Source organism: Dipodomys spectabilis, unplaced genomic scaffold, assembly GCF_019054845.1.
Source record: "Dipodomys spectabilis isolate Male_0828 unplaced genomic scaffold, ASM1905484v1 ptg000108l, whole genome shotgun sequence".
Taxonomy (NCBI): domain Eukaryota; kingdom Metazoa; phylum Chordata; class Mammalia; order Rodentia; family Heteromyidae; genus Dipodomys; species Dipodomys spectabilis.
Genome location: NW_024870785.1, coordinates 18,507,879 through 18,535,543, shown reverse-complemented (window position 1 = coordinate 18,535,543; position 27,665 = coordinate 18,507,879). Strand labels below are relative to the sequence as shown.

The following is a 27,665-nucleotide window of genomic DNA, read 5'->3' as shown; positions in this document are numbered from 1 at the left end:
TCATATGTCTGGCTTCATTACACAGGAATTTATCCAGTGAGTCTATTAATAATTTTGTGGTCGAGCAACTGAGATCTGAGGATCAAGAGGAATCCTCGAAACTCTGATCTCCAGTTAACCAGCAAGAAGCTAGAACAGGAGATGTGACTCAAGTGATAGAACACCAGCACTGAAAAAGCCAGATGAGAGCAGGAGGCCCTTAGTTCCAGCCACAGTACCAGCAGCGATCATAATAACTTCATGGGAAGGAGATTCAGTGAAGAATCTCTAAAATCACCTGAAAAAACTTGCTCTAGGAACAGTTGAGTGATTGTATGAATATATACCAATGTAAGTATTTATGAGACAGGATCTCACTATGTAGATCCTTTGCCTCCATGTGTACATTACTGAATTCAGCTTCCATAGATTTTTTTTTGAAAACTCTTCTAGGTGCTTTTTAAGGGGTGGGTAGTGTTGAGAACCACAGATTTAAAGGATAATTGTGGTTGTGATTTGAGTAGGCAGGGTAGCAAAAGCAAGCAGGGAGGGAGATTTGGGAACAGATTGAAAAGACTAATTTGATAAAGGCAATGTAATACTCAAGGAGCAGGGGGAAATAAGTCTTGGGAGAACTGTTGTCCACTGAGGATAATAAAAGGCAGAGAAAGCTAGGTCTTTTTTGAGAGGGTGAGAAAGGGAAATGTTACTGGTTTGGGGGCTTGAACTCAGACCCTGGGTGCTGTCTCTGAGCTTTCTTTGCTTAAGACTAGTGCTGTACCACTTAAGCCGCAGTTCTGTATCTGGCTTTTTTTTTTTTTTTTGAAGTTTATTGGAGAGAAATCTTTTCTGCCTACATAGGCTTTGAACCGGGAACCTCAGCCTTCTGAGTAGCTAAGATTATAGGCATGAGCCACCAGTGCCTAGCTAGAAAGTTAGTTTTGATATGGTAATAAATAGAGATCTGTGAGAGGTCTTTAAGTTGGAGAGTAACAGGATGTATTTGTATTTGTGTAAAGGTAAATTCACTAATGCTGTGCAAAATGCTTCCACTGAAAGTAGGCCGGTTGAGGAGGTGGAGACAATTCATGTAATCCAGCAGCAGTGAGGACAGTTTGTTGAGTGTTTATGTAACAAGCAGCATGCTAAAAGCTTTGGTTACATTATTTCACTTCATTCTTACAGCAAGCCACTGAGATATTCCAATTTTACATATAAGGCAATGAGGCAAGGAAAGGATGGTTATTTCAGGAGCTCACTCTGTTGCTAGTGGCAGAGCCATGATGTTGGACTCAAATATCTTTGCTTCTGGAACCTGTTGAGAAGAAACACCTAATCATATTTGGAGACCAAGGGATAAGGCAAAGACAAAATTTAATTCTAGATAATAAGAAAACAATGGGATGTCACTATTAGAAGAGAAATAGTTGATATAGGGGGTAACAAGGCAAGTTATTTAGCCAATTTAAACAAATAATTGTTTTGTATTGTTTTATGTCTGTACTGGGCATGGTACTCAAAGCCTAGTGCTTACCCTTAGTTTTTTCACTCAAGGCTGTCACTGTATCACTTGAGCCATACCTACACTTCTGGCTTTGTGTTGGTTAACTAGAGATAACAATTTCTTTGAATATGTCTGCTTGGGCTAGCTTTGAATCTTGATCCTCAGTCTCCTCAGTAGCTAGGATTACAGGCCTGAGTTATTGGCACCAATGAAACAAACTATCTGCAAAAGTAACCAGTGGAAAGATTTACATTATGTTTACATTTACATTTACATTATGTTCTTTAGGAATAAAATTCCAAATAACTTAAAAATATCTAACTTTCTGGATTTTCCATTGCTGCCTTGCTCATGTTGACTAAATTCAGAGTCACACCATCCACTTTGTAAAATATATCTTAGATTTTAGAGTAATGTGTGAATTAATAATATTTGAAAAGTTTTTTGTTGTAGTATTTTTCTCACTCTAAAGAAATAAGTGACTTTGGGCAGGGAAGGTGGCTCAGTGTTACTGTTTTTTATTTTTTTTGCATGCATGAGGCCTCTGCACCACATAAGCAGAAAAAGACGGAAGTGGTGCTGTGGCTCAAGTGGTAGAGTGCGTTGAGTTGAAGAGCTGAGGGACAGCACCCAGGCCCAGAGCTCAGGTCCATAACCAGCAAAAAAAAAGAAAAAGAAAGCTGGGTGCCCGTGGCTCATGCCTGTAATCCTAGCTACTGAAGAGGCTGAGATCTGAGGATCTCGGTTCAAAGCCGGCCCTGGGCAGGAAAATCCATGAGACTCTTGTTTTTTGTTTTTGTTTTTTTGGGTCCAGTTGTGGGGCCTGAACTCTGGGCCTGGGCACTGTCCCTCAGCTCTTCAGCTCAAGGCCAGCCCTCTGCCACTTGAGCCACAGCACCACTTCCAGCTTTATTCTTTTTGCTTATGTGGTGCTGAGGAATCGAACGCAGGGCCTCATGCATGCAAGGCAAGCGCTCTACCACTGAGCCACCTTCCCAGCCCTAAACTTTTTTTTTAAAATCAGTCATGGGGCCTGAACTCTGGGCCTGGGCGCTGTCCTTCAGCTCTTCAGCTCAAGGCTAGTGCTCTACCATTTGAGCCACAGCACCACTTCTGTTTTTTTTTTCTGCTTCTGTGGTGCTGAAGAATCGAACCCAGGGCCTCATGCATGCAAGGCAAGCACCCTACCACTGAGCCACCTTCCCAGCCCTATAAATCCATGAGACTCTTATCTCCAATAAACCCCTAGAAAACTGGAAGTGGCGCTGTGGCTCAAGCAGTAGTGTACTCGCCTTGAGCTGAAGAACACAGGGATAGCACCCAGGCCCAGAGTTCAAGCCTCACGACTGACCAAAAAAAGAAAAAGAAAAAGAAAAAAGAAACAAGTGACTTACTGTGTTGAAAATGAACTTTACAACTTGGGAGGGGAGGGATAGGAAGGAATAGGGAAGGTAGGGAAGAAAGGAATAGTAGGGGAAAATAAAGGAGGGGGTAACAATGCTTGATAGGAAATGTACTCATTACCTTACTCATGTAACTGTAACCCCTTTGTACAGTATCTTTACAATAAAAAGTATATATTTAAAAAGAGAAGTGACTTAGAAAACAGGAGCAGCTGGGCGCCGGTGGCTCTTGCCTGTAATCCTAGCTACTCAGGAGGCTGAGATCTGAGGATTGTGGTTCAAAGCCACCCTGGGCAGAAAAGTCCGTGAGACTCTTATCTTCAGTTAACCACCAGAAAACCAGAAGTGGTGCTGTAGCTCAAATGGTAGAGTGCTAGCCTTGAACTGAAGAGCTGAGGGATAACACCTAGGCCCAGAGTTCAAGCTCCAAGATTGACCAAAAAAACAAAACAGGAGCAGTTTATGAAATATTTCAGTATTACTTTTTTACTTGGAGACACTATTATTTGATATGTTTGGATAGTTGTTTCATAAGGTGTTCGGTTCTAGCATCTTTATTTTCATTGAAGGGCACAATTCCATGGTACTTGGTACATTCATAGTGCTGTATAAATATAATGTCTTTATAGTTCCAGACTTTAGTGCCAAGCTTCCCTTGAATACCAAAAAGGAAGAATGAACAAGATACAAAGGAAAAAAAAAATCTTCTCTCTGGGCTCTGGGCTTAGTCAGGTTTACAGGTCTGACCTAGCCTTGTTGCTCCAAATAGGATGATCTAGATGTAGTTCAGTGGCTAATTCTAAAACTTCCTTTCATAAAGAATATCTACTTAGTTCTGTATTTTTTTATAGTTAGCATTTCTTTTTAGATCTTGAACTTTCAATCATTTTTTAGGCAAGGCCATATGGTGTCCTCTCAGAAATATAATTTGCTGTTGTCAGGCCAGTACTGACAGCATAAACCTCTTTATGCACTCAGCTATGATTGAGCTTGCATCCCTGCTGTTAAAATACCACTCTTAGCTACTGACCATGCTTTCAGTTTGTTATCACACTCACCAGAACTGATTTCAGGGTCAATGGGATTTATCTGTTTGTGTATGTGTGGACCAGGTTAGGACAATGATTTCTTTTTCTTTGCTAAAAATATTAAGTTTTAATGCTTTCTTTCAAACATTGTATGACATATTTGAAAGTTCACACCGGTTTGTATTTGAGATAAGAAATGTTGAATTGAGTTATTGGCTCCTCTGTATTTAGAATTCAGAAGTGTTTAGTCCTTCATTCAGTTCTTTTTTTTTTTGGCTGTGGGGCTTGAACTCTGGGCTTGGGCGCTGTCCCTGCGTTCTTCATCTCAAGGCAAGCACTCTACCACTTGAGCCACAGTGCCACTTCCGGTTTTCTAACGGTTTTTTGGAGATAAGAATCTCATGGCCTTTCTTGTCTGGGCTGCCTTTGAACCATGATCCTCAGATCTCAGTCTTCTGAGTAGCTAGGATTACAGGTGTGAGCCACCAGCACCCAGCTCTTTATTCAGTTCTTAATTCATTTAGTTCTTTTACAAGGGATAGTTTTTCCTATCCAGTTTTGATTTTCTTTTAATGTTCAAATGTGTTAAGGTGTTTGTTGGCTTGGTTATTCAGCATCATCAAAGATTTTTTTATTTGGAGGGAGTTAAACATTGACTCCACCTAATCTTTTTTTCTTGTGGGTCGTGGGGCTTGAACTCTGGGCCTGGGCGCTGTCCCTCAGCTCTTCAGCTCAAGGCGAGCGCTCTACCACTTGAGCTACAGCACCACTTCCGGTTTTCTAGTGGTTTATTGGAGATAGGAGTCTCACGGTCTCTCCTGCCCGGGCTGGCTTTGAACGCGATCCTCAGATCTCAGCCTCCTGAGTAGCTAGGATTACAGGCATGAGCCACCAGCGCCCAGCTCCACCTTATCCTTATACTAAAGTTATATCAATTCCTTACACTATTCTGAAATTATGTACTCAATGTTATTGAGTACAGTGGAGAGAGAGAATGTGTGTCTTTTTTTTTTTGGTCTGGTTGTGGGGCCTAACTCTGGGCCTGGGCGCTGTCCCTCAGCTCTTCAGCTCAAGGCTAGCGCTCTACCACTCGAGCCACAGTGCCACTTCCGGCTTTTTTCTTTTTGCTTATGTGGTGCTGAGGAATCAAACCCAGGGCCTCATGCATGCAAGGCAAGCGCTCTACCACTGAGCCACCTTCCCAGCCGGAGAATGTGTGTCTTTGACTAGAGTGACTAGATGCAAGTGCAAACCTCTGTCTTGAGAATCATCTCTGGTATGCCTAATAAGATGTGACATGCTATACAAAATCGTTTTGAGTTTTAAAATGAAAAACTATAAAGTACTTCTAGAAGCTTATCACTGTGGAACTTTTCCAAGAATTATAGCATAAATAGCAATGTATTTAATGTAAATTATAATAAGGGATAAAAGATTGACATAATGTGTACTCAAGCCAGTAGACTCTTGAGCTAATGTTCTCTTGCAAATGTCATTTTGTTTTCTTTTGTCAGTCATAGGGCTTGAACCCTGGGCCTGGACACTGTCTCTCAGCTCTTCAGCTCAAGGCTAGCACTCTACCATTTGAGCCACAGTGCCACTTATGGTTTTCTAGTGGTTTTTTGGAGATAAGAATCTCATGGACTTTCCTGTCCAGCCTGGCTTTGATCCTCAGATCTCAGCCTCCGGAGTAGTTGGGATTATAGGCCTGAGCCTATAGGTGCCTGGCTCGAATGTCATTTTTAATCACTAAGATACTTCTGGGGGTAAAACATTATGTAAATTTCCAGTGTGTCACAACTTTCTAGCAGTATAAGTGCTTGTAATTTTGCTACCATTGAGAAATTTAGCAGTGTGTTTTTTTATTTTGTTTTTATTTTATTATTATTTTTAAAAATCAGTTGTGGGGCTTGAACTCAGGGCCTGGGCACTGTCCCTGAACCTCTTTGTGCTCAAGGCCAGCACTCTACCACTTGAGCCACAGCTTTTGGCTTTTTCTGTTTATGTAGTACTGAGAAATAACCCGGGGCTTTATGTGTACTAGGCAAGCACTTTACCACTAGCCACCTTCCCAGCCCTTTAGTGTACGTCTTAGGTTTATTTTATTTTATGTTTGGTCAGTCATGAGGCTTGAACTCTGGACCTAGGTGCTGTCCCTGAGCTCTTCAGCTCAAGGCTAGCACTCTACCACTTGAGCCACTGCTCCACTTCCAGTTTTCTGGTGGTTAATTGGAGATAAGATTCTCACAGACTGTCTTGCTTGGGCCGGCTTTGAACTGCGATCCTCAGATCTCAGCCTCCCAAGTTGCTAGGATCACAGGTATAAGCCACTGGTGCCCGGCACTTCTTAGGTTTTTTTCTTTGTTGTTGTTGTTGTATTACTTTCAGATTTATGCTATTATAGATTCTGAGATAAACATCATCCTTTTATTTTGATTTTCTTAGACTGGGGTTTGTACTTAGCACCTTGAGATTGCTAGGCCACTTGAGCCATGCCTCCAGCTTGTTTTCTTTCATTATTATTATTATTATTATTATTATTATTATTTTGCTTATGTGGTGCTGGGGAATCGAACCCAGGGCCTCATGCATGCAAGGCAAGCGCTCTGCCACTGAGCCACCTTCCCAGCCCCTCATTATTTTTTTGAATGGGGGGTCTAGATTTTTTTCCTGAGCTTGGAATGAGATCCTATTTAAGCTTTCCACGTATATGGGATAACAGGCACATATCACTGAACCCAGCTTTTTATTGGTTGAAATGGTCTTATAATGCTTATCATGAGTAGGATTACAGGTATGAGTCCTTAAAGAATTGCTCTAGCATCAGCAGTCTTGCTGATCTGTACTTCCACTTCTGGCTTTTGCTAGTTAATTGGAGATAAGAATCTCATGGACTTTTTGCCTGGGCTGGCTTTGAACCATGATCCTCAGATCTCAGCCTCCTGAGTTACTAGGATTACAGATGTGACCGACTAGCACCTAGCTACAGATAGCTTTTTGTTAATTATAAAATTATTTTTGTAGGAAATTATTATCTTCAAATTTATTTTAATTTTTAATTTAATTTTTTTTTTTTTACTGGACCTGGGGTTTGAACTCTTGGGCAGCCTAGGCTACCTTCAAACAATGATCCTTAGATCTCAACCATCTGACTAGCTAGGATTATTGGCATGAGCCACTGGCTCCCAGCTTTTAGGTTTAATTTATAAACATTATTTCTTTTTCTGTTTTTTTTTTTCTTTCTCTTTTTTTAATTTCTTAATTTTTGACAGTATTGGGGCTTGAATTCTGGGCTTGGATACTGTCTCTGAGTTCTTTTTGTTCAAGGCTAGTTACTCTATCACTTGGGACACTGCACATCCAGCTTTTTCTGTGATTAACTGGAGATAAGAGTCTCACAGGCAGGCACTGGTTGCTCATGCTTGTAATCCTAGCTACTCAGGAGGCTGAGATCTGAGGATTGGTGTTCAAAGCCAGTTCAGGCAGGATACCCATGAGACTCTTTATCTCTAGTAAACCACTCTGAAAAAGCTGGAAGTGGTGTTGTGGTTTAAGTGGTAGAGCAGTAGCCTTGAGCACAATGAGGCTGGGGGACATTGCTCAGGCCCTACTGACAGCCAAAAAAAAAAAAGTCTCCAACTTCCTGCCTGGGCTGGCTTTGAACCATTATTGTTAGACCTCAGACTCCTGAGTAGATAGGATTACAGGCATGAGCCACCAGCACTCAGTTTATAAACATTCTTTTTCTTTTTCTTTTTTTCCTTGCCAGTCCTGAGGCTTAAACTCAGGGCCTGGGCACTATCCTTGAGCTTCTTTTTGCTCAGTGATTTTTCTATTTCAGAGTAAAGCAAATAAGATACTGGAGACTAAGCCTAGGCCCTGGGTACGCCCTACCACTGAACTACCCAACCCCCCCAGGTTCCCAGCTATTATGCTTGTATGATAATTCTTGTACATAATAGTTAGTGGCACTTTTCACTAGGGAGGTAGGCTTTTCCAGTTATTACTTTTTTCAAATATAATTATCCTTTTAGTTTTTCATTGGATTTCTAATTGAGCTACTGTTTCCTAGTCAGAGACTTTTAAAAAGTTTATTGTTACAGAATGATATACAGAGGGGTATTTACGTTTCAGGTATTAAGTACATTTCCTTTCATACCTTTCCTCATTCTCTTCCATTCCCTCCCTCCAACCTCCTCCTATCAGTTGTATAGTTTACTATCATCAATGTCCACTGTACTCCACTGCTGCATTTTCACCTTTGTCCTTAGATTTTTTTTTTTTTTTTTTTTGTTGGTCGTGGGGCCTGAACTCTGGGCCTGGGCGCTGTCTCTCAGCTCTTCAGCTCAAGGCTAGCGCTCTACTACTTGAGCCACTGTGCCACTCCTGGCTTTTTTTGTTTATGTGGTGCTGAGGAATTGAACCCAGGGCCTCATACATGCAAAGCAAGTGCTCTACCACTGAGCCACCTTCCCAGCCCTGTCCTTAGATTTTATGCCTTTCTTCCTCCCTCCTATGGATATGCACTTGGAAATACTGAATATAAGGTAAAGAATACAGAGTCATCAGAAGAAAAAAAGTTTAAACTGTATTTTTTTTGGTCTTTTCTTTTTTGGTACTGGGGATCGAACCCAGGACGTTACACTTGCTAGGCAAGCGCTTTGCCACTGAGCTACATCCCAGCCCAAGAAAAAAAGTTTAAAAAGTCCTTTGTTTTTGTACCTTTGGAATGATTTATTTATTTATTTATTTATTTATTTATTTTTGTCATTGGGCTTGAACTCTGGGCTTGAACATTGTCCCTCAGCTCTTCAGCTCAAGGCAAGTGCTCTACCACTTGAGCCTCTGTGCCACTTCCAGTTTTCTGAGTGGTTTATTGGAGATGAGTCTCACGTACTTTCCTGCCCTAGCTGGCTTTGAACGGCAATTCTCAGATCTCAGCCTCCTGGAGTAGCTAGGATTACAGGCAGGTGCCACTGGCGCCTGGCAGGTGCATTTTAGATCCAACTTCTGCCTATCAGAGAGAACATGTGCTGTTTGTCCCTCTGATTTTGGCTTACCTCACTTACTAGTCAGAGACTTTTCACCTAGTGATTTATTTTTTTTGTCAGTCGTGGGGCTTGAACTCTGGGCTTCACCTATGATTTTTATTGATATGGACTGACCATGAAAGTCAAGCCATCTCTATCTGTCTGTTGGTCTGTCTGTCTATATCTGGTTATTGATCTATTTATTCATTCAATTTATATCTTTAGATTGTTTGTCATACTGCTTTCATCTTCCATTTGTTGTGCATAGATCTAGAAGTTACAATATGTTCTGTGTACTCATAGATAGGAAAGGAGAAATTTATGTTTCTTAACTATAGTTGTAATAAAGATAGGAAAGGAGAAATTTATGTTTCTTAAGTATAGTTGTAATAAAGATGAACTGACAAACCAGAGTAAAGCAAGCTCAAATTCTTTTTTGGAATTCTGTTTCAAGTTCTTTTCAGGATTCTGTTAGTTTTCTGTTGAGGCATCAGAACCACAGGAGAAACTTCTTAGTCTTCTGTGTGGATATGAGAGGTCTTTTTTTTTTTTTTTTTTTTTCTGAAATAGTAAAGCAATAGGCAGAGAATCCAGGGAAACAGCAATCTTTAACCATTCTATTTCAACCCTTCTGTGACCCCTCCCTCAGCTTGTGTAACCTTTGTTACTTTTCTGCAAAGGAGAGGAGAGGGTACATTAAAGTAGTAGTCATTTGCTCAGTGATTTCAGCCCAGTGTTCTTCATTGGAATAATACATTGGAGCATTAGGATTTCATTGGTTTGATTATAAAATATATTTCTGGCTGCTTTCTTTTAGCTGCAGAGTGGGGTATCTATAGTTATGAAATAACCCTAGCATGATAGACTTTATAATGAATGTTTTTTAAGTTTAGCTGCCCATAGAAACTTATAACATTCTGATTCAACCACTGAGAGAAGGACTGAGGGTGGTATGCAGTTGGGTATCTGTAGGAATAATTTTTAAACAGGGTACAAAAGGATAGCCAATTTAAGATAGTGATGGTATTCATTTTTTGTATTAATTATTTAATCAAAATAAAATGAAAGAAAAGTGAGAATTTCACTATCCTAACACATAAATCATTTTTACTTTCCAGTCTTACTTCACTTTTGTCTATAAGCATGCCTAATTTTTTTTTTTTTGGTCTTGAACTCAGGACCTAAGTACTAGCTCAAGACTAGTACTTTACCACTTGAGCCAAGCACCACTTTCAGCCTTTTCTGTTTATGTGGTACTAAGAAATCAAACCCAGGGCTTCATGCTTGCTAGGCAGGCATCTACCATTAAGCCCCATTCTCAACCCAAGCACTTTTCAATTTGGTACCAATACTATTAATACATCTTATAGCCTAAAAAACTATATTTAGAAATTTTGAAATATTAGGAAAACTCAAAGATCTTAGAAATAGGTGGCAAAATAATACTTATAGTTCTATTTTTTTCCTCTGGTAAATTCTTTTTTTTAGTTTTATTTTCCTTTGAGTTAATTCACATAGCCATTCAGATCTCGTTAATTTTTCTTTTTGTAGTAAATTCATTCTCTAAAATGTCCAATGAAACGTAGCACTCAGGAGCTGAAGTAGGAAGATTGTGAAGTTAAGGGGAACCCCAGATCCATAGTGAGAACCTCTCAAAATAAATAAATAAATAAAATTCAATGAATACTAGGAACAGTGATTTGATTACTCAAAAATCTAAGGATATGGTCTAGTACTGAGGCCTAATAGTGATGAGTTCTTTCGTTTCTTGGTTTTTGGTTTTTGTTTTATTTTTATTTTTATATTGTAGACAAAGTCACACTACATAGCCAGGCTGGCCTGGAATTCACTATGTAGCCAGGTTGATCTCCAGCTTTTTTTGGGGGGGTGGGGGGTGTCAGTCGTGGGGCTTGAACTCTGGGCCTGGGCACTGTCCCTCAGCTCTTCAGCTCAAGGTGAGTGAGTGCTTTACCACTTGAGCACTAGGCCACTTCCGGCTTTTTCCGTTTATGTGGTGCTGAGGAATTGAACCCACGGCCTCATGCATACAAGGCAAGCACTCTACCACTGAACCACCTTCCCATCCCCATAATTTCAGAACTTTTGACATAACAATCTAACATTTGTTACAGTTGACAGTAGGTATACTTTATTCCCAGTGTTTTGAAAAACTGACCTTCAAACAAAAGTATTCCTTGTGATAGATACGTGGAACAAATAATCCTAGCACTAGTGAGATCAATATAGGAGGATCACAACTTTGAGACCAGGCTTGGCTAATATAGTAAGGTTTTTGTCTCAAGAAAAAGCATCCCAGCTGGGTGCTGGTGGCTCACACCTGTAATCATAGGTACTTAGGAAGCTGAGATCTGAGGATCACTGTTCAAAGCCAGCCCAGGCAGGAAAGTCCGTGAGACCCTTATCTCTAATATACCACTAGAAAACTGGAAGTGGCCCAGTGGCTCAACTGGTAGCGCTTGCCTTGAGCTGAAGAGTTCAAGCCCCATGACTGACAAAAAAACGAAAAAAGAAAAAAAAAAGCATCCCAAACCAAGACTCCAGCCTTTTTATAGGAATGAGGTGGCAAAGATTGTAAGGACTTAAAGTTGTTTTTTGTTGTTGTTTTGTGCTGGTCTTCGGGCTTGATCTCAGGGCTTGTGTGTTGTTCCTCAGCTTTTTTCTCAAGGCTAATGCTTTATCACTTGAGCCACAGCTCCACTTTTAGCTTTTTGCTGGTTAATTGGAGATAAGATTGTCTTGGACCACATTGGCTTCAAACAGGAGCAGTAGTCCTCATATCTCAGCCTTCTGAGTAGGATTACAGGCATAAGCCACCAGTGCTCAGCTTTTTAAAAAAACAAAACCTTAAGCTCAAAGAATTGTCCAAAGTGTCTGGTTCCCTACTGGCACTTAACTGGTTCCAGATGACTAGCACTTTACCTTTTTTTGTTTTTTGGCAGTACCAGGGCTTACACTCAGGGTGCCTCAGTTGCTCAACCTGCATGTTCTGCTGGTGTTTACAACTTGAGCAACACCTCTACTTCCACTTTTTGCTGGTTATTTTGGAAGTGGAGTATCATAAAGTTTTCTACACAGGCTAGCTTATGCTCTACACCCAGTTTTCTAAATAGCTAGGATTATATGTGTGAGCCACTGATACTAGCTTCATTTTCAATTTTTGGGTTTTTTTTTTCTGTTGTTGTTGGGGGCTTTGACCTCAGAGTCTTGCACTTGTTAGGCAGTACTCTACCATTTGAACCATGCCCCCAGCCTTTTTTGCTTTTTAGGATAGGATCTCATGATTATGACCATCTAGCCTGCAATTCTTATTTCTGCTTTCTACTGGGATGGCAGGTATGCACCCCACACCTGGCAGTTGGTTGAGAATGTAGTATTGTGAATTGTTTGCCTAGGTGGTCTTGAATGTCTTCATTTTCCTGCTCTTCATTTCCAAAGCAGATAATTACAAGTGTGATCTACTATGCTTGGCTTCATTTCACTTTTTTTTTTTTTTTGGGTCCGGTCGTGGGGCCTGAACTCTGGGCCTGGGCGCTGTCCCTCAGCTCTTCAGCTCAAGGCTAGTGCTCTATCACTTGAGCCATAGCGCCACTTCCAGCTTTTTTCTTTTTGCTTATGTGGTGCTGAGGAATCGAACCCAGGGCCCCAGGCATGCAAGGCAAGCGCTCTACCACTGAGCCAACTTCCCAGTCCCTTCATTACACTTTTTGAAGGGTACACACGGAGCCAAGGTGGTATTATATACCTATAATTCTAACCCTGAGGAGGACCGACCACCAGGAGGATTGTGAGTTAGTTTAAGGCTATCCTGGCTACATAGTAACTTGGAGGTCAGCCTGGGCTGCCTTCTAGATCTTGTCTCAACCCAAACAAAACAAAAACACACAGGACTCAGGAGGCAACAAATAAGAGAAATACAATTCAGAAGAAAGACTAGGGATACAGCTTCCTAGACTCTGAACCCTCTAAAAGCTGTAACCTTCTACATAGAAGAACCAGGAAAAGATATTAGCCTAGCAAAGAGAATACTTAATACTTAAGAGAACTTTCTCCTTTCAGCTTTAACTGTAAATAGAGAGAGAAAGAACTTTGCCCTAAAAATGCCTTTATCAAAACTTAGGGCCCTAATATCTGTGTCAATGGGGAAAAACAAAAACTTTTTTTTTTTTTTTTGTTGGTCGTGGGGCTTGAACTCTGGGCCTGGGCACTGTTCCTGAACTCTTCAGCTCAAGGCTAGCACTCTATCATTTGAGCCACAGCGCCACTAGAAAAACAAAAACTAAAACCACCTGTAGGACAATACTTGTTTTAAGCAAACAAGCTTGAGTTTGGTGTTATGCCCAGGCAAGCACAGTAATGAATCCTGTTTCTTTCAAGGGAAATAGTCCCTTCAGAGGCCTTGAATTACCAAAGATAATATTTCAGACAGCATGAGCTCTCTGTTTAAAAAATGTCACAAAGCACAAGAGGAAGTAGATCATCATAACCACAACAAAACACCGAAATCATACAAAGACTTCAGGTACCATTATTACTGGATATCGGCTATAAAATATATGTGTTTAATATATCTGCAGAAACATGGGATAGTTCAGAATATGACTTAGGAACAAAGAATACCTTGTTCCAAATTCCTTTTTCCAAAATAGGCATGTAGAATTAATTGATGAAAAAGTATTAATTACTGAAATTATAAATTTAAGGACAAACTTAACAGCATATTAGATAGATTAAAAAGGGAATTCTAAAGAAAAAACACAAAATGCTATAAGAACACAAAAGGCAGAAAATGATACATTTAAGACTTATAGGGAAAAAAAAAGGCTGGAGGCTGGGAAGGTGACTCAGTGGTAGAGTGCTTACCGTGCGCGTGCATGAGGCCCTGGGTTGGATTCCTCAGCACCACATAAGCAGAAAAAGCCAGAAGTGGCTCTGTCATTCAAGTGGTAGAGCGCTATCCTTGAACTAAGAGCTGAGGGACAGCGCCCAAGCCCAAAGTTCAGGCCCCACAACTGACAAAAAAAGAAAAAGCAAAAAAGACCTGAAAGGTCTGTTCTGTTTGTAGTAGCAGAAAAATGGCCTTCTGTCCAGCACCTCTGAATGTTATCTTAAATGTGAATCAGACAAAGCCAGGGTTGTAGCACATGCCTTTAAAGCTGAAGGATTTTGAATGTGAGGTTATAACAAGACCTTGTCGCCAAAAATCCAAAACAAACTGGGCACTGGGCTCATATCTGTAATACTAGCTACTTAGGAGGCTGAGATCTAAGCATCATGGTTTAAAGCCAGCCTGCACCATGCGACTTATCTCCAATTGATCACTAGAAAACTGGAAGTGGCACTTTGGCTCAAAGTGGTAGAGTGCTGTCCTTTAGTGAAAGAGTTCATGGACAGTGCCCAGGCCATGAGTTCAAGCCCCATGACTGACCCAAAAAAAACAAAAACAAAAACATAAAAACAAGGAAGACCTTGCAGATGTGATTAAATTCAGGATCTTGAGGTCCAGAGTAGCCCCAGAAAAGATGAACATTGTGAAGAGGCTAGGATTAAAGTTGAGTGGTAGAACACTTCTGTTGAACAAACTGTGCATGGCTAGGGGTTTTTTCCTCAGCACTGTAGAAAAAAAGATGTAGCCGGGAAGGAGTGGCATGAGAGAGGTAGACTTTAATTTAGAAAAAAGGAGAAATAAACAAGAATAGAACAAAGATGTGGTTAGAAGTAAGACCAAATATATCTGTGGTCATAATGGATATAAATAAATTCTCTAGTGAGATGATTGATAGTTAGGCTGTAAAGTCACGAGCTAATAACTATATGTGGTTGAAATACTGCAGAATTATTATCTTAAAATATAGTTTAGGGGACACATTGAAAATAAAAGTGTAGAAAATGATATACCTCACAAAAAATAAACCCAAAGATTTGTATAATTATGTTATGGGTTGCATAGCCTTTATCAGAACTGCTTGGGACCAGAAATGTTTCAGATTTCGGAATATTTGTATGTATGTAACAAGATGACCAAAGTTGAAACCCTAAGCAGTGAATATTTCAAATAGGAATTGCTCTTTGCTGCTGTGTAGAAATGGAAGCAAAAGTGGCTTGAAGAAGACAGACTAAATTTTTCTCCCACATAGAGGTTGGCATTATAGGGCTGATGATGGATGAAGTATCAACATTCCAGTATAGTTTTTTTTTTTTTGGTTGGTCATGAAGGCTGACCTCTGGGCCTGGGCACTGTCCCTCAGTTCTTCAGCTCAAGGCTAGTGCTCTACCACTTGAGCCACAGCGCCACTTCTGGCTTTTTTCTGCTTATGTGGTGCTGAGGAATCAAACCCAGTGTCTCATGCATGTGAGGCAAGCACTCTACCACTGAGCCAACTTCCCAGCCCTCCAGTATACTTCTGTCTCTGTACCTCTTTTTTTAGCATGTGGGTAACTGTGTGATCCAAGATGTTTGCTTGGAGAACCAGTTCTCACAGATTGCTTATAAGAGCAAGGATGGGAGTATGCTTGAAAGGAACACATGCCATCTCTTAAAGTGGTTTCATGGAAGTTCTACCAGGCAGCTTCATTGGCCCTTACACAAGGCAGCTAGGAAATGTATTTGAGGGCAGCTTGTCACTGCCTTGAATACAATTGGACTTTCTGTACTGAAGAAAGAGAACAGACTAAAATTGGGGAGGTAAGTTTACTAGAAGGATTATTAGAATTGTAGAGTTACTTGTGCTAAATAACACAGAGTCAGCATATGTATAATTTAGGCATGTATCATAAGAATTTTTAATTTTGAACAACTTCAACAGACATAAGCTATTAGGTAAATATAGACCACTACTTATTTTTGAAGAAACAATAAGGCAGGTTTCTACTATATGCATAAACAGTACTTAGCAGAATAATAGTAGAGATAGTTATTCAACTTTAGAAAGTACTCTTGAAAATCTAATCACACCTCAAAGGATATTATCGTATGAACCATTTTATCTGATGACAGTGCAGGCTAAATTAGGGCCTTTTTAAAAATGTAACTTGAAAAAAAGTAAGTTTGAAAGTAGACTTCTACATAACTTCTTTTCTTTGTGGTGCTGGGCTTTAACTGAGCACCAAAAAGAAATTAATATTTATAAGTGATATGATTCTATATTTTAAAAATCCTAAAGTTTCCACCAAACCCCTCCCCCCCAAACTTAGATTTGACAAACACTGTTGGCATATTAGCAGGATACATAGTTAGCATAGAAAACATTTTTGTGTGTGTTCCTGAACTCAGGGCATTCATCTCTTACTTGTTTTTTTTCACTCAAGGCTGGTGCTCTACCATTTGAACTACATTTCCATTTCTGGCTTTTTGGTGGTTAATATGAGATGAGTCTCATGAACTTTTCTGCCTGGGCTGGCTTTGAACCTTAATCCTCCATCTCAGGCTCCTGAATAGCCAGGATTATATGTGTGCCAGAATCTTGGCATATAGCATTTTAAACTTGGGGCCTCATATTTTCTAGGGAAGCACTTTATCTTGGATCTTTTTCACTATAGTTTTTCTTTTTTAAAATTTTTTTTAACTTTTAATTTTTTATTTAAATTGGTCATGGGGCCTGAACTCTGGGCCTGGGTGCTGTCCCTCAGATCTTCAGCTCAAGGCTAGCGCTCTACCACTTGAGCCACAGTGCCACTTCCAGCTTTTTCTGCTTATGTGGTGCTGAGGAATTGAATCCAGGGCCTCATGCATGATGACAAGCACTCTACCACTGAGCCACCTTCTCAGCCCCTCACTATAGTTTTTCTGATGGGATCTGTGATCTTACCTGCAGCCAATATATGGCAGAGATCCTTCTACCTCTACTTTTTGCATAGTTAGGATTATAAATCTATACCACCACACTCAGCTTGATTTTTGAAAACAGGGCCTTAATAATTTTTTTTTTTACTTGCTTCACACCATGATTGTTCTGTCTGTGCCTTTCAAGTACCTGTGATTTTTCGAACCACATATGGTTCGAAAGTCAACAGCTTTTCTATACACCAATAATTAGCAGACTGAGAAAGAAATCAGGAAAGCAATCAATCCCATTCACCTTAGTCACAAAAAGAAAAAAACAGGAATAAACTTAAAAATAAAAACTATAGGGGCTGGGAAGGTGGCTCAGTGGTAAGAGTGCTTGCCTCACATGCATGAGGCCTCATGTTCAATTCCTCAGCACCACATAAACAGAAAAAGCCAGAAGTGGCGCTGTGGCTCAAGTGGTAGAGTGCTAGCTTTGAGCAAAAGCAAAGCAGCTCAGGGACAGCACCCAGGCCCTGAGTTCAAAAAACCCCAAAAATCTATAAGATATTGAAGGAAAAAAACTGAAGATACTCAAAGGTGTTAAGACCACCCAAGTTCATGGATTGGCAGAATTAATATTTGAAAGTGGCTATACTATCAGAAGCAATCTACAGAATCAGTGCAGTTTCAATGTCATTCTAAACAGAAATTAAAAAATCAGAAATTAAAAAATTCATACATAGGCAATAAAGACTGAACAGCCAAAACAATCCTGAGCAAAAGATCAATTCTAAAAGTATCATGGTCTTTCCTGCCTGGCCTAGCTTTGATCCACGATCCTCAGATCTTAGCCTCCTGAATAGCTAGGATCACAGACTCTAACCACCAGCTCTCAGCTATTTTATAGCAGCATTATTTACAATAATTAGGCTTTGATAGCCGAGTGCCTGGTGGCTCACGCCTATAATCCTAGCTACTCAGGAGTCTGAGAAGATCACAGTTCAAAGTCAGCCCAGGCAGGAAAGTCCGTGAGACTCTTATCTCCAATAAACCACTAAAAAACTGGAAGTGGTGCAGTAGTTCAAGTGGTACAGCGTTTGCCTTGAGCTGAAGAGCTGAGGGATAGTCAGTGCTCAGGCCCAGAGTTCAAGCCCCACAACCGATCCCCCCCAACTCCCCCACAAAAGGCTTTGAAACCATCCTAGGTAGATTTTTTTTTTTTCCTGCTTGTATGTGGTACTGAGGAATGGAACCCAGGGCCTCATGTATGCAAGGCGAGCCACCTTCCCAGTCCAGTTTTTTAAAAATCACATATACATATGTACCTAGAGTATTGACCATAAAAATCAATGATGAAAAAGGAGGGTGATACTGATCAAGCTGCATTAAACTCACAAATTGAAATATTGAATGTAGAAATCCCCTGTTCAACTACCTAAAGTTAAAAATAATATTAAAAAAATAGGGATACTCCAGGTGCTGGTTGCTCATACCTGTAATCTTAGTTACTCAGGAGACTGAGATCTGAGGATTGGGGTTCAAAGCCAGCCCAGGCAGGAAAGTCCGTGAGTCTCTTCTCTCCAGTAAGCCACTAGAAAACCGGAAGTGGCGCTGTGGCTCAAGTGGTAGAGTGCTCGCCTTGAGCTGAAGAGCTGAGGGGCAGCACCCAAGCCCAGAGTTCAAGCCCCACAACCGACAAAAAAAAAAAAAAAAGGGGCAGACTGATGGTTTATACCTGTAATCCTATCTACTTGAGGCTGAGAGTTGAGTTCAAAGCCAGCCTGGTCAGGAAAGTTCATCAAACTCTCTCTAATTAACCACTAAAAAGCCAAAAATGGCACTGTGGCTCAAGTGGTCAAAAAAAAAAAAAAGGCTCCAGGATAGCACTCAGGCCCTGAGATCAAGCCCCTGGAATGCATGGGCACACATGCACGTGCGTGCACATGTACACACATACACACCAAAAAGTAAAAAAAGAATAACAATTTAGACAGAATTAAAAAAAGTATAAAACTAAAAAAAAAAAAGAACAATGAAATTGCATCATTTGCAGGAAAATAGATGAAACTGGACTCAAACAAATAATACAGGTTTTTTTTTTTTTTTTTTTTTTTTTTTCTCATATGCTGAATCTAGACCTAATAGAAAGGACATGAATGTTTAGAAGAACCAGTGGGTGGGATGGTGAAAGGAAAGATGTTGAAGGGTGAATATGATTGAAATATATGTATGTTAGAAAATAGAATAATAAAACATGAAAACTTAGAAAAATAGGGTGGAAGCCAGGCGCTGGTGGCTCATGCCTGTAATCCTAGATACTCAGGAGGCTAAGATCTGAGAATCACGGTTCAAAGCCAGCCCGGGCAGGAGAGACCGTGAGACTCCTATCTCCAATAAACCACTAGAAAACCGGAAGTGGTGCTGTAGCTCAAGTGGTAGAGCGCTCGCCTTGAGCTGAAGAGCTGAGGGACAGTGCCCAGGCCCAGAGTTCAAGCCCCATGACCGACAAAAAAAAAAAAAAAAAAGAGTATTCTGCTTTTATGTCTTATGACATAAATGCGGAGAATAATAAAATCGGGGAAAAGATTGACTTTGTTATAGGAATACTAGAAGAAATGTGCCCCTCACATTTCTATTAAAATTATGAAGGAAGAGGGCTGGGAATGTGGTTTAGTGGTAGAATGCTTGTCTAGCATTTATGAAACCCTGGGTTCAATTCCTCAGTACCACATAAACAGAAAAAGTTGGAAGTGGCACTGTGGATCAAAGTGGTAGAGTGCTAGCCTTGAGCGAAAGAAGCTCAGGGACAGTGCCCAGGCCCTGAGTTCAAGCCTCAGGACTGGCAGCCAAAAAAAAAAAAAATTGTGAAGGAAGAGAAGAACAATGATCCTTTAAAGGAAAGAGGGAATTAAATATAACTTCAAACATTCTAGCCAGTTGAGTGAAGCTGTCTTTCTTTGTGTTTAAATATAGTCTTTGATTAATGAATAATTCCTTCAGATTAGACAAATGCTAAGTAAAAGCAGAGTAGTACTGGTAGTACTCGTAGTGATTCAGTGCTGTAGCAGCTCTTGAGCAGCCACTCTTTAAGTTACCAATAAATACCTCACAGTGGAGCAGTGGAAACTCTTTCTAGAGGAGGATTTAAAACATGCATTTTACGCCGGGCGCTGGTGGCTCACGCCTGTAATCCTAGCTACTCAGGAGGCTGAGATCTGAGGATCGCGGTTCAAAGCCAGCCCCAGCAGGAGAGACCGTGAGACTCCTATCTCCAATAAAAACCACCAGAAAACTGGAAGTGGCGCTGTAGCTCAAGTGGTAGAGCGCTTGCCTTGAGCTGAAGAGCTGAGGGACAGCGCCCAGGCCCAGAGTTCAAGCCCCACGACCAACAAAAAAAAAAGAAATAAATAAATAAAACATGCATTTTACATTGCTTTGATTATAATAAGCAAGTTCAGTCTTAGACTTTGAACTAGCCAAGTCACTTTAAAAACTTGTTTTGAGTGTTTCATGTGAGTATATAGTATGTGCCTGAAAACAAAAAGGCTCAGCCCTTGGGCACATTTGACTAGTTCATGCATACAACTAAGAAATGTGTACATGTTAAAATAAGTCTTACGTGCTGCTCAACAGTGAAAAATAGGTTGTAGAATAAGGATTGCAGAAAGGAAAGAATCTTATGATAATTTCATCAAAAAAGGAAAATACAGTAAAATGCTCCATAAGATCAAATTAGAGCCTAGTAGGTTCTTTTACAAGATTTATTCCTGCCTTGTGATATTTATCAGTAGCTTTGAGGGAAATACTGAAAGAAAATTCAGGCTTAAAAAAAATTCAAGGGGTCCTGAGCACTGGTGGCTCAAGCCTGAAATCCCAGCTACTTAGGAGGCTGAGATCTGAGCATCGTGGTTCAAAGCCAGCCTGGGCAGGAAAGCCTGTGAGACTCTTCTCTCCAATAAACCACCAGAAAACCAGAAGTGGCATTGTGGCTCAAGTGGTTAGAGCATTAATTAGCCTTGAGCTGAAGAGCTGAGTGACAGTGCTTAGGCCCGGAGTTGAAGCCCCACCACTACCACCACCACCACCACCACCACCAACAACAACAAAAAATTAAAGGGCTGGGGATGTAACTTAGTGGCAGAGTGCTTGCCTAGCATGCGTGAGGTCTTGGGTCCAATTCCTCAGTACCACATAAACAGAAAAAAGCTGGAAGTGGTGCTGTGGCTCAAGTGGTAGAGTGTTAGCCTTGAGCACAGTGCATAGGACCTGATTTCAAGCTTCAGGACCAGAAAAAAGAAAGTACTCAGGTCTTGAGTTCAAGCCCTAGTACAGGCACAAAAAAAAAAAAGAAAAAAGAAAAAAAATTGAACATGTCAGTGGGTGCAGTACATCTTGATCATTGTCACCCCTTTCATTATTCTCCCTCATCTGTTTCAAATCCATCCATTCCCTCAAATTACCTGGTTCTGTTTTGACATATAAATCTGGCTTATGTGTAAAGTCACTGTAACCCCAGCTTTCCTTCCTCCTCCATCTCACTGGCTGGCTTGCCTTGCAAAGTTTAATCATATAGTCATCTCTAATTATAAAGCTTTACTAACATTCATTTTTTGTTTGTTTGGTTGGCCATGGGGCTTGAAATCAGGGCCTAGGCACTATCCCTGAGCTCTTTTGCCCAAGGCTAGCACTCTACCACTTTGAGCCACAGTTCCACTTTGAGTTTTCTGCTGATTAATTGCCTGGGCTGGCTTCAAACTGAGATCCTCAGAGCTCAGCCTCTAGATTGAGTAGCTAGGAAACAAACAAAAAAACAAACAGCCTCAGCTGTTTGTTTTAAGAGAATGTCTTACTATGTAGCCTAGGCTGTCCTGGAACTTGATCTTCCTTCCTCTGCCTCCTCAGAACTGGGATTACACCACACATGTGACCTTCCCAAATAACCTGTTAGATCTTTGACCAGGCTTTTAGCTGAAAAGTGTAGTGTTAGTGTCCTTAACTTAGTGTTGTATCCAAAGTGGCTATGTTTATATCAGCTCACGATAATGTCATATAATACAACCTTTTTCCTTTAGTTACACAGCCATCTGTTATATAAGTATTTTCATGATTTCAGTATAGAATAAGCTTCTTTTTTGAATGCTGCTCATTTCCTTAGACTAATACATTAAACTGTTCCCTTTGGTTTTGAAATTGAGAAATGGTAATTTTACCTTCAACAAGAAACAAATGAATTAAATTTATCTCATTAACAATACTAACCATATTCTGAACCTTTAGAAAGCATAATTATTTCAGATTCTTCTCTATTAAGAAATTTTATTGCTAGGGTGAACTTACTGTTACAAACAGGACTTTTTCTGCTTGCCTTGTGAGTTCCATCTTATTTATTAAATTTATTTACTTATAAATTTCTTCATTAAATTTCTTTATTAAATCTTATTAAATTTATTTATTCACATTTGCTCAGCAGGTGCTCTATTGTGCCTCATAGCCAGCATTTTTCTTGTTAATTGGAGGTAAAAGTCTCTGGACTTTTCTGCCTGGGCTGCCTTTGAACTAGATCCTTCTCTTTTAGCTAAGATTAAAGACATCATCCCCTGGTACCTGGCTTTAAATTTCATATTTTCAGATGGAGTCTTACTATTTTGCCCAAACTGGTTATTAACTGGGCTTAGGCAGTCTTTCTTTGTCAGCCTCCAGAATAGCTAAGACTATAGGTATAGCCTGGCTTTAAGAACTTTAGTCTGTGAATTACAAATGATAGCTCTGGCAGTGTTTAAATTAAAAAAAAAAAAAAGCCAACCGATAAAAACTGGTAAATTTTATTCAAATATATTTTTTTTTCTAATCATGGGGCTTGAACTCAGGGCCTGAGCTCTGTCCCTGAGCTCTTTTGCTCAAGGCTAGCACTCTACCACTTTGAGCCACAAAATCCTTCTAGTTTTTGGTCGTTAATTGCAGGTAAGAATCTCATGGACTTTATTGCCCAAGCTGGCTTTGAACTGCTATCCTCAGATCTCAGCCTCCTGCGTAGCTAAGATTATAGGCATGAGCCACCTGGGCCCAGCTAGAAGTTCTGAAAGCTCAACACCTGTGGCTCATTTCTGTAATACTAGCAACTCAGGAAGTTGAGATAAGAAGGATCTCAGTTGAAGCCTATCCTGGACAAAAGTATGAGACCTCATCTTCTTCAGTAGTTGGGCATGGTGTTCTGTGCCTATCACCCAAGCTATAAAGGAAAATGTAAAACACCACAGCCCAGATCAACCCAGGCAAAAGGAAGACCCTATCTTAAAAACAACTAGAGCAAAAAGGCTAGAAACCCTGCTTAAATGGTAGAGTACCTGCCAAATTCAGCCAACCTTGAAACAAACTACAATAATTTGAATGACATTATTACTGTAGAGGTTTTTTTTTGGTTTGTTTGTTATGGGGCATGAACTCTGGGTCTGGGCGCTGTGCTTCAGCTCTTCGGCTCAAGACTATTGCTCTACCACTTGAGACACCGCACCACTTCTGGTTTTCTGGTGATTTATTGGAGATAAGAGTTTCAGGGACTTTCCTGCCCAGGCTGGCTTTGAGCAGTGATTCTCAGATCTCAACTTCCTTTTAGAGTGATTCTTAAAGGGCCATTTACTTTTTTGTTTTTCTTTTAAAGACTGTAGTTTGGGGTGGTCTTGATCTCATCTGTTTGCCTCAGCTACCTGAATGCTAGTTATAGGCAAGAACCACCATGCAAAGGACTAATTCTAGTTACTCAGCCACTAACTCTAGTTACTCAGGAGGCTGAGATGAGGATCACAGTTTGAAGCTAGCCATTGAAGGAAAGTCTGTGAAACTCTTATCTCCAATTAACCACCAAAAGGTTAGAAAGTAGATCTGTGGCTCAAGTGGTAGAGCACTAACTAGTCTTGAATACAAAAGCTCAATATGATTTATTCCTTTAAAAAATTTTCAGGATTCAGTTTTTTTGGTTTGGTACTAGGCTCAGGAGCTCAAGATTTAAAAAAAAAAATTAATTTACTGTTATAGAGGTGATATATACAGAGGGATTACATTTATATGCATCAGGGAATAAGTACATTTCCTTTCATCCGTTCCCTCATTCTCAACTTTCCCTCCCTCCCATCTCCTCCCACGAGTTGTATAGTTCACTTTCATCAATGTCCAGTGTGCCCTACTGCTGCACTTTTCACTCTTCTTCCTCAGATTCTGTGCCCTCCCCACACCCTCCTACAAGGATCTCAAGGTTTTATCTATTAAGAGTAGATACTTGGGCTGGAGGTGTGGCTTACATAGTTTAGCTTCAGCCATCAAGCCCAGCAAGCACAAAGCTGAAGTTTAACCCCTAATACTACAATAAAGAAAGAAAGAAAGAAATAGAAAGAAAAGAAAGAAAAGGAAACTTTTTGTTAAATTGAAAGGTAAGTGTAATTTGACAAAATCAAATGTGACAAATTGCCGGGCACCGGTGGCCTGTAATCCTAGATACTCAGGATGCTGAGATCTGAGGATCACGGTTCAAAGCCAGCCCAGGCAGGAAAGTCCGTGAGACTCTTATCTCCAATAAACCACTAGAAAACTGAAAGTGGCTCTGTTGCTCAAGCGGTAGAGCACTTGCCTTGAGCTGAAGAGCTGAGGGACAGCGCCCAGGCCCAGAGTTCAAGCCCCATGACCGACCAAAAAAAAAAAAAGTGACAAATTTTATGAAATACCAAGATACTAGTTCAAAATCTAATCTGGGTAAAACCAAATTCTTTCCCATTTCACAGTATATTTGAACCTGGATGCATCTATTTTTATTCAAAGTAAATAGTTCTCCAGAAATTAAATACAGTCTTAAGTCTATTATATATTAGCCTTCAGTCTTAACCTCCTCCCTAAAGAATATAGGGTAATGAATTAGCAATGGTAAAACTTTATTTAACTGTATTTTTGTGTGTGTGTGTGTGTTTTCTTTTTGGTACTGGGAATCGAACCTGGGATGTTGTACTTTCTTTTTTTTTTTAATTTTATTTGTGAACATACTCTACAGAGGGGTTACAATTACATGGGCAGGATAATGCATACATTTCTTACCAAGCATTGCAGCCTCCTCCTTTGTTTACCCTTCACATCCCTTCCCAGCCTCCCCCTCAACTCCCTGGGATGTTGTACTTTCTAGGCAAGCGCTTTGCCACTGGAGCTATATCCCAGTCCAAGCCAGTAATAATTATTTTATTTTATTTACCAGTCTTGGGGCTTGAGCTCAAGTCCTGGGCTCTGTCCCTGAGCTTCCTTTGCTGAAGGCTAGCACTCTACTACCAAGCCACATTCCCAGCCCCAGTAATAATAATTTTAAAGCAAAAGTAGTACATAAAACTTTATCAAAGTGATGAAAAATCAGTAACAGCCCTAATTTTGTGCCAGAAATTCTGAGGAATATCTTTCAGCTTTAGTATAATTTGGATCAATGGGAAGAAAAATATTTGCAACTCTCCAAGTGGCACCATGTACTATTGTTAGAAATACATAAATTTCTGAAACATATATCGTAGGAAGAAGAAAAGTAGTCTCATATATGGCTTAATAGTATTAAGATTACACTAGCAGGACAATTAAGGAAATTACAATTCATTTATACTATTTCTAAAAATAAATTTACAAAAATAATATACTTCTTCTTTGATAAAGTTTATAAGCATTACACTTGACCTAGTTTACATTGAGAAGTCCCTACCAAACTTGGATGGATGAGATTTAGAGGTAAAGACCAAAGGCAAGAGAAAGGCTCACTAATTCTGTAGAAGTCATTTTTCTCTGCAGTGTAGCTATTGCTTAAGGTTCTAGTTTTCTGCCCATCCTGTTAGGTGATGAAATGAATGAAGCAGCTAAAGAAGCTAACAGGCTAATAGAGAATAGCTAATAGCTAATAGAGAAGCTAAATAGACTTGAGAAAAATCATTTACACCAACTGTGGGCCAGGATAGCTTGAGTTTGAAAACTTTCAGTTCATGAGTTGTTTTTATGCCTGTATTCAGGAGGTAGAGATTTGGAGGATTGGGTTTTGAACAAAATGAGACCCTGTCTTAACCAAAAAGAATGGGCTTGGTGGTGGTGATGGTATTAGTGGTGGTGGTGTTTGCTTTTGCTTTTTGCTTTTTTTTTTTTTTAAGAGGGCACAGAAGAGGAGGGAGGATGAACAAATGCAATCATACTATTCATTATTCACTATGTGGAAAATGTACTATGTAACTTGTGGGCAGAAATGGAGGAGAACTAGGGGAAAGCGAAGGAAAAGGTGACACCATCCCCAAAAAGAAATGTACTTATCACTTAGGAAATGATAACCCCTCTGTAAAACACCTTTAAAAAATATAAAATTGGGGCTAGGAAGGTGGCTCAGTGGTAGAGCACTTGCCTTGCATGCATGAGGTCTTGGGTTCAATTCCTCAGCACCACATAAGCAGAAAAAGCTGGAAGTGATGATGTGGCTCAAGTGGTAGAGCGCTAGCCTTGAGCTGAAGAGCTGAGTTTAGGCCCTATGACCAGCCTCCCCCTCCCCAAAAAATATGTTTTTTAAAAGAGAGTGCATTTGGTATAGTGTGTATTTACCATCCCAGCTGTGGGTGGGAGGTGATAATGGGGAAACACCATCTTTCATAAAAGCAAATGGGACCAGAGGCATTGTACACTGGTAATGTACCTCCCTGGAAAGCACAAAGACCTAAGTTCAAGCCTCCAGAATCGCTAAAAAGAAAGTGTTTTTATGAGAGAGTTGTCCTTCTCCCATCCTCCCCTCTCTATTGAGGTTTGAACTCAGAGGCTTGAATTTGCTAAATAAGTGCTTTCTTGAGTCACACCTCTCACCCAAGACATGACCTTTAAGTAAGTAAATTAGATGTAGTACTGTATCTCAACCAATCTGTTGTTATTTTTTAAAAACATACAAATATGTGACCCCTTGGAGAAATTTTACTACAAAACTGTATAAATACACTAATTAATAGCACTTTTTTTTGTTTGTTTCAGGAGGACATTTGTGAAGTCAGTGCATTTTTGACTCAATGGGGCTGAATTGGTAAGTGAATTAGCCAGAAGGGTCATCTGCTTAGTGTAGTAGGAGTTAGCTCAGGCTTTTGATGTTTGGCTGGATTAGACTGGTGACTTAGTCAATGACTGTATCTTCCCTGAGCCTCAGTTGCCTCTATTAAAATAAATAAATTGCCTTTACTAAGATAAGTATGTTCAAGTTAACTCCACTGTATAGGTCATAAACACCTAGTCAGTCATTAAAAGCAATGTAAATGGCTAAGCACTGATGGCTCTCACCTATAATCCTACCTACACAAGAGGGTAGATCTGAGGATCCTGGTTAGAAGCCAGCTGGTGCAGGAAAGTATGAGACAACTCTTATCTCTGTGTAGTCAGGAAAAAGCTGGAAGTAGAGCTGTGGTTCACCTGGTAAGGGACAGCAGTTTAAGCCATTACTTCTAGTATTGGCACATAACACACAAAAAAAGTAAATGCCTTTAATAAACTTATGTCCCTCCTGTATAAATGCCACTCATTTAAATGACTTCTCAGCTGCTATCAGCAGTCTATAAAAAGTACTGAATAACAGACTACTGCTATCTCTACACTTTCCTCACTGCAGTACCCTGCCTTGCTAGTCATTGTCACCAAAAGTTGGACTCTGTCCATACTTGCCAAGGTCTCATCTATGAAGACTTGTTTAAAAATGGCTTCTTGTAAAGGCCTGACCACCCCCTATCTAAAACTCTCTTCTTTCTAACTTCATTTTCCATAATCTTTATTTTAGCAACTTTGGGTTTAAATTGAATCATAGTCCAGATTTGTAGTAGTTTTGTGTGTGTGTGTGTGTTGTGTGTGTGTGGTGTGTGTGTGTGTGTGTGTGTGTGTGTGTGTGTGTGTGTGTTTGTTTGTTTGTAATGC

General features: G+C 40.1%; 1 protein-coding gene across 3 annotated transcripts in view; it reads left to right on the top strand.

Moving 5' to 3' along the window:
• Nucleotides 1-27,665, top strand: part of Csnk1g1 (casein kinase 1 gamma 1) — a 158,704-nt gene that overhangs the window by 17,921 nt on the left and 113,118 nt on the right. For 2 of the 3 annotated variants that reach the window (XM_042687711.1, XM_042687713.1), the window contains exon 2: nt 26,742-26,790. The exons of the other annotated variant lie outside the window; for it this stretch is intronic. The gene's annotated coding sequence lies outside the window, so the exon portion shown is untranslated. The remainder of the gene's footprint in view (nt 1-26,741; nt 26,791-27,665) is intronic. 3 annotated transcript variants of the gene reach the window in all.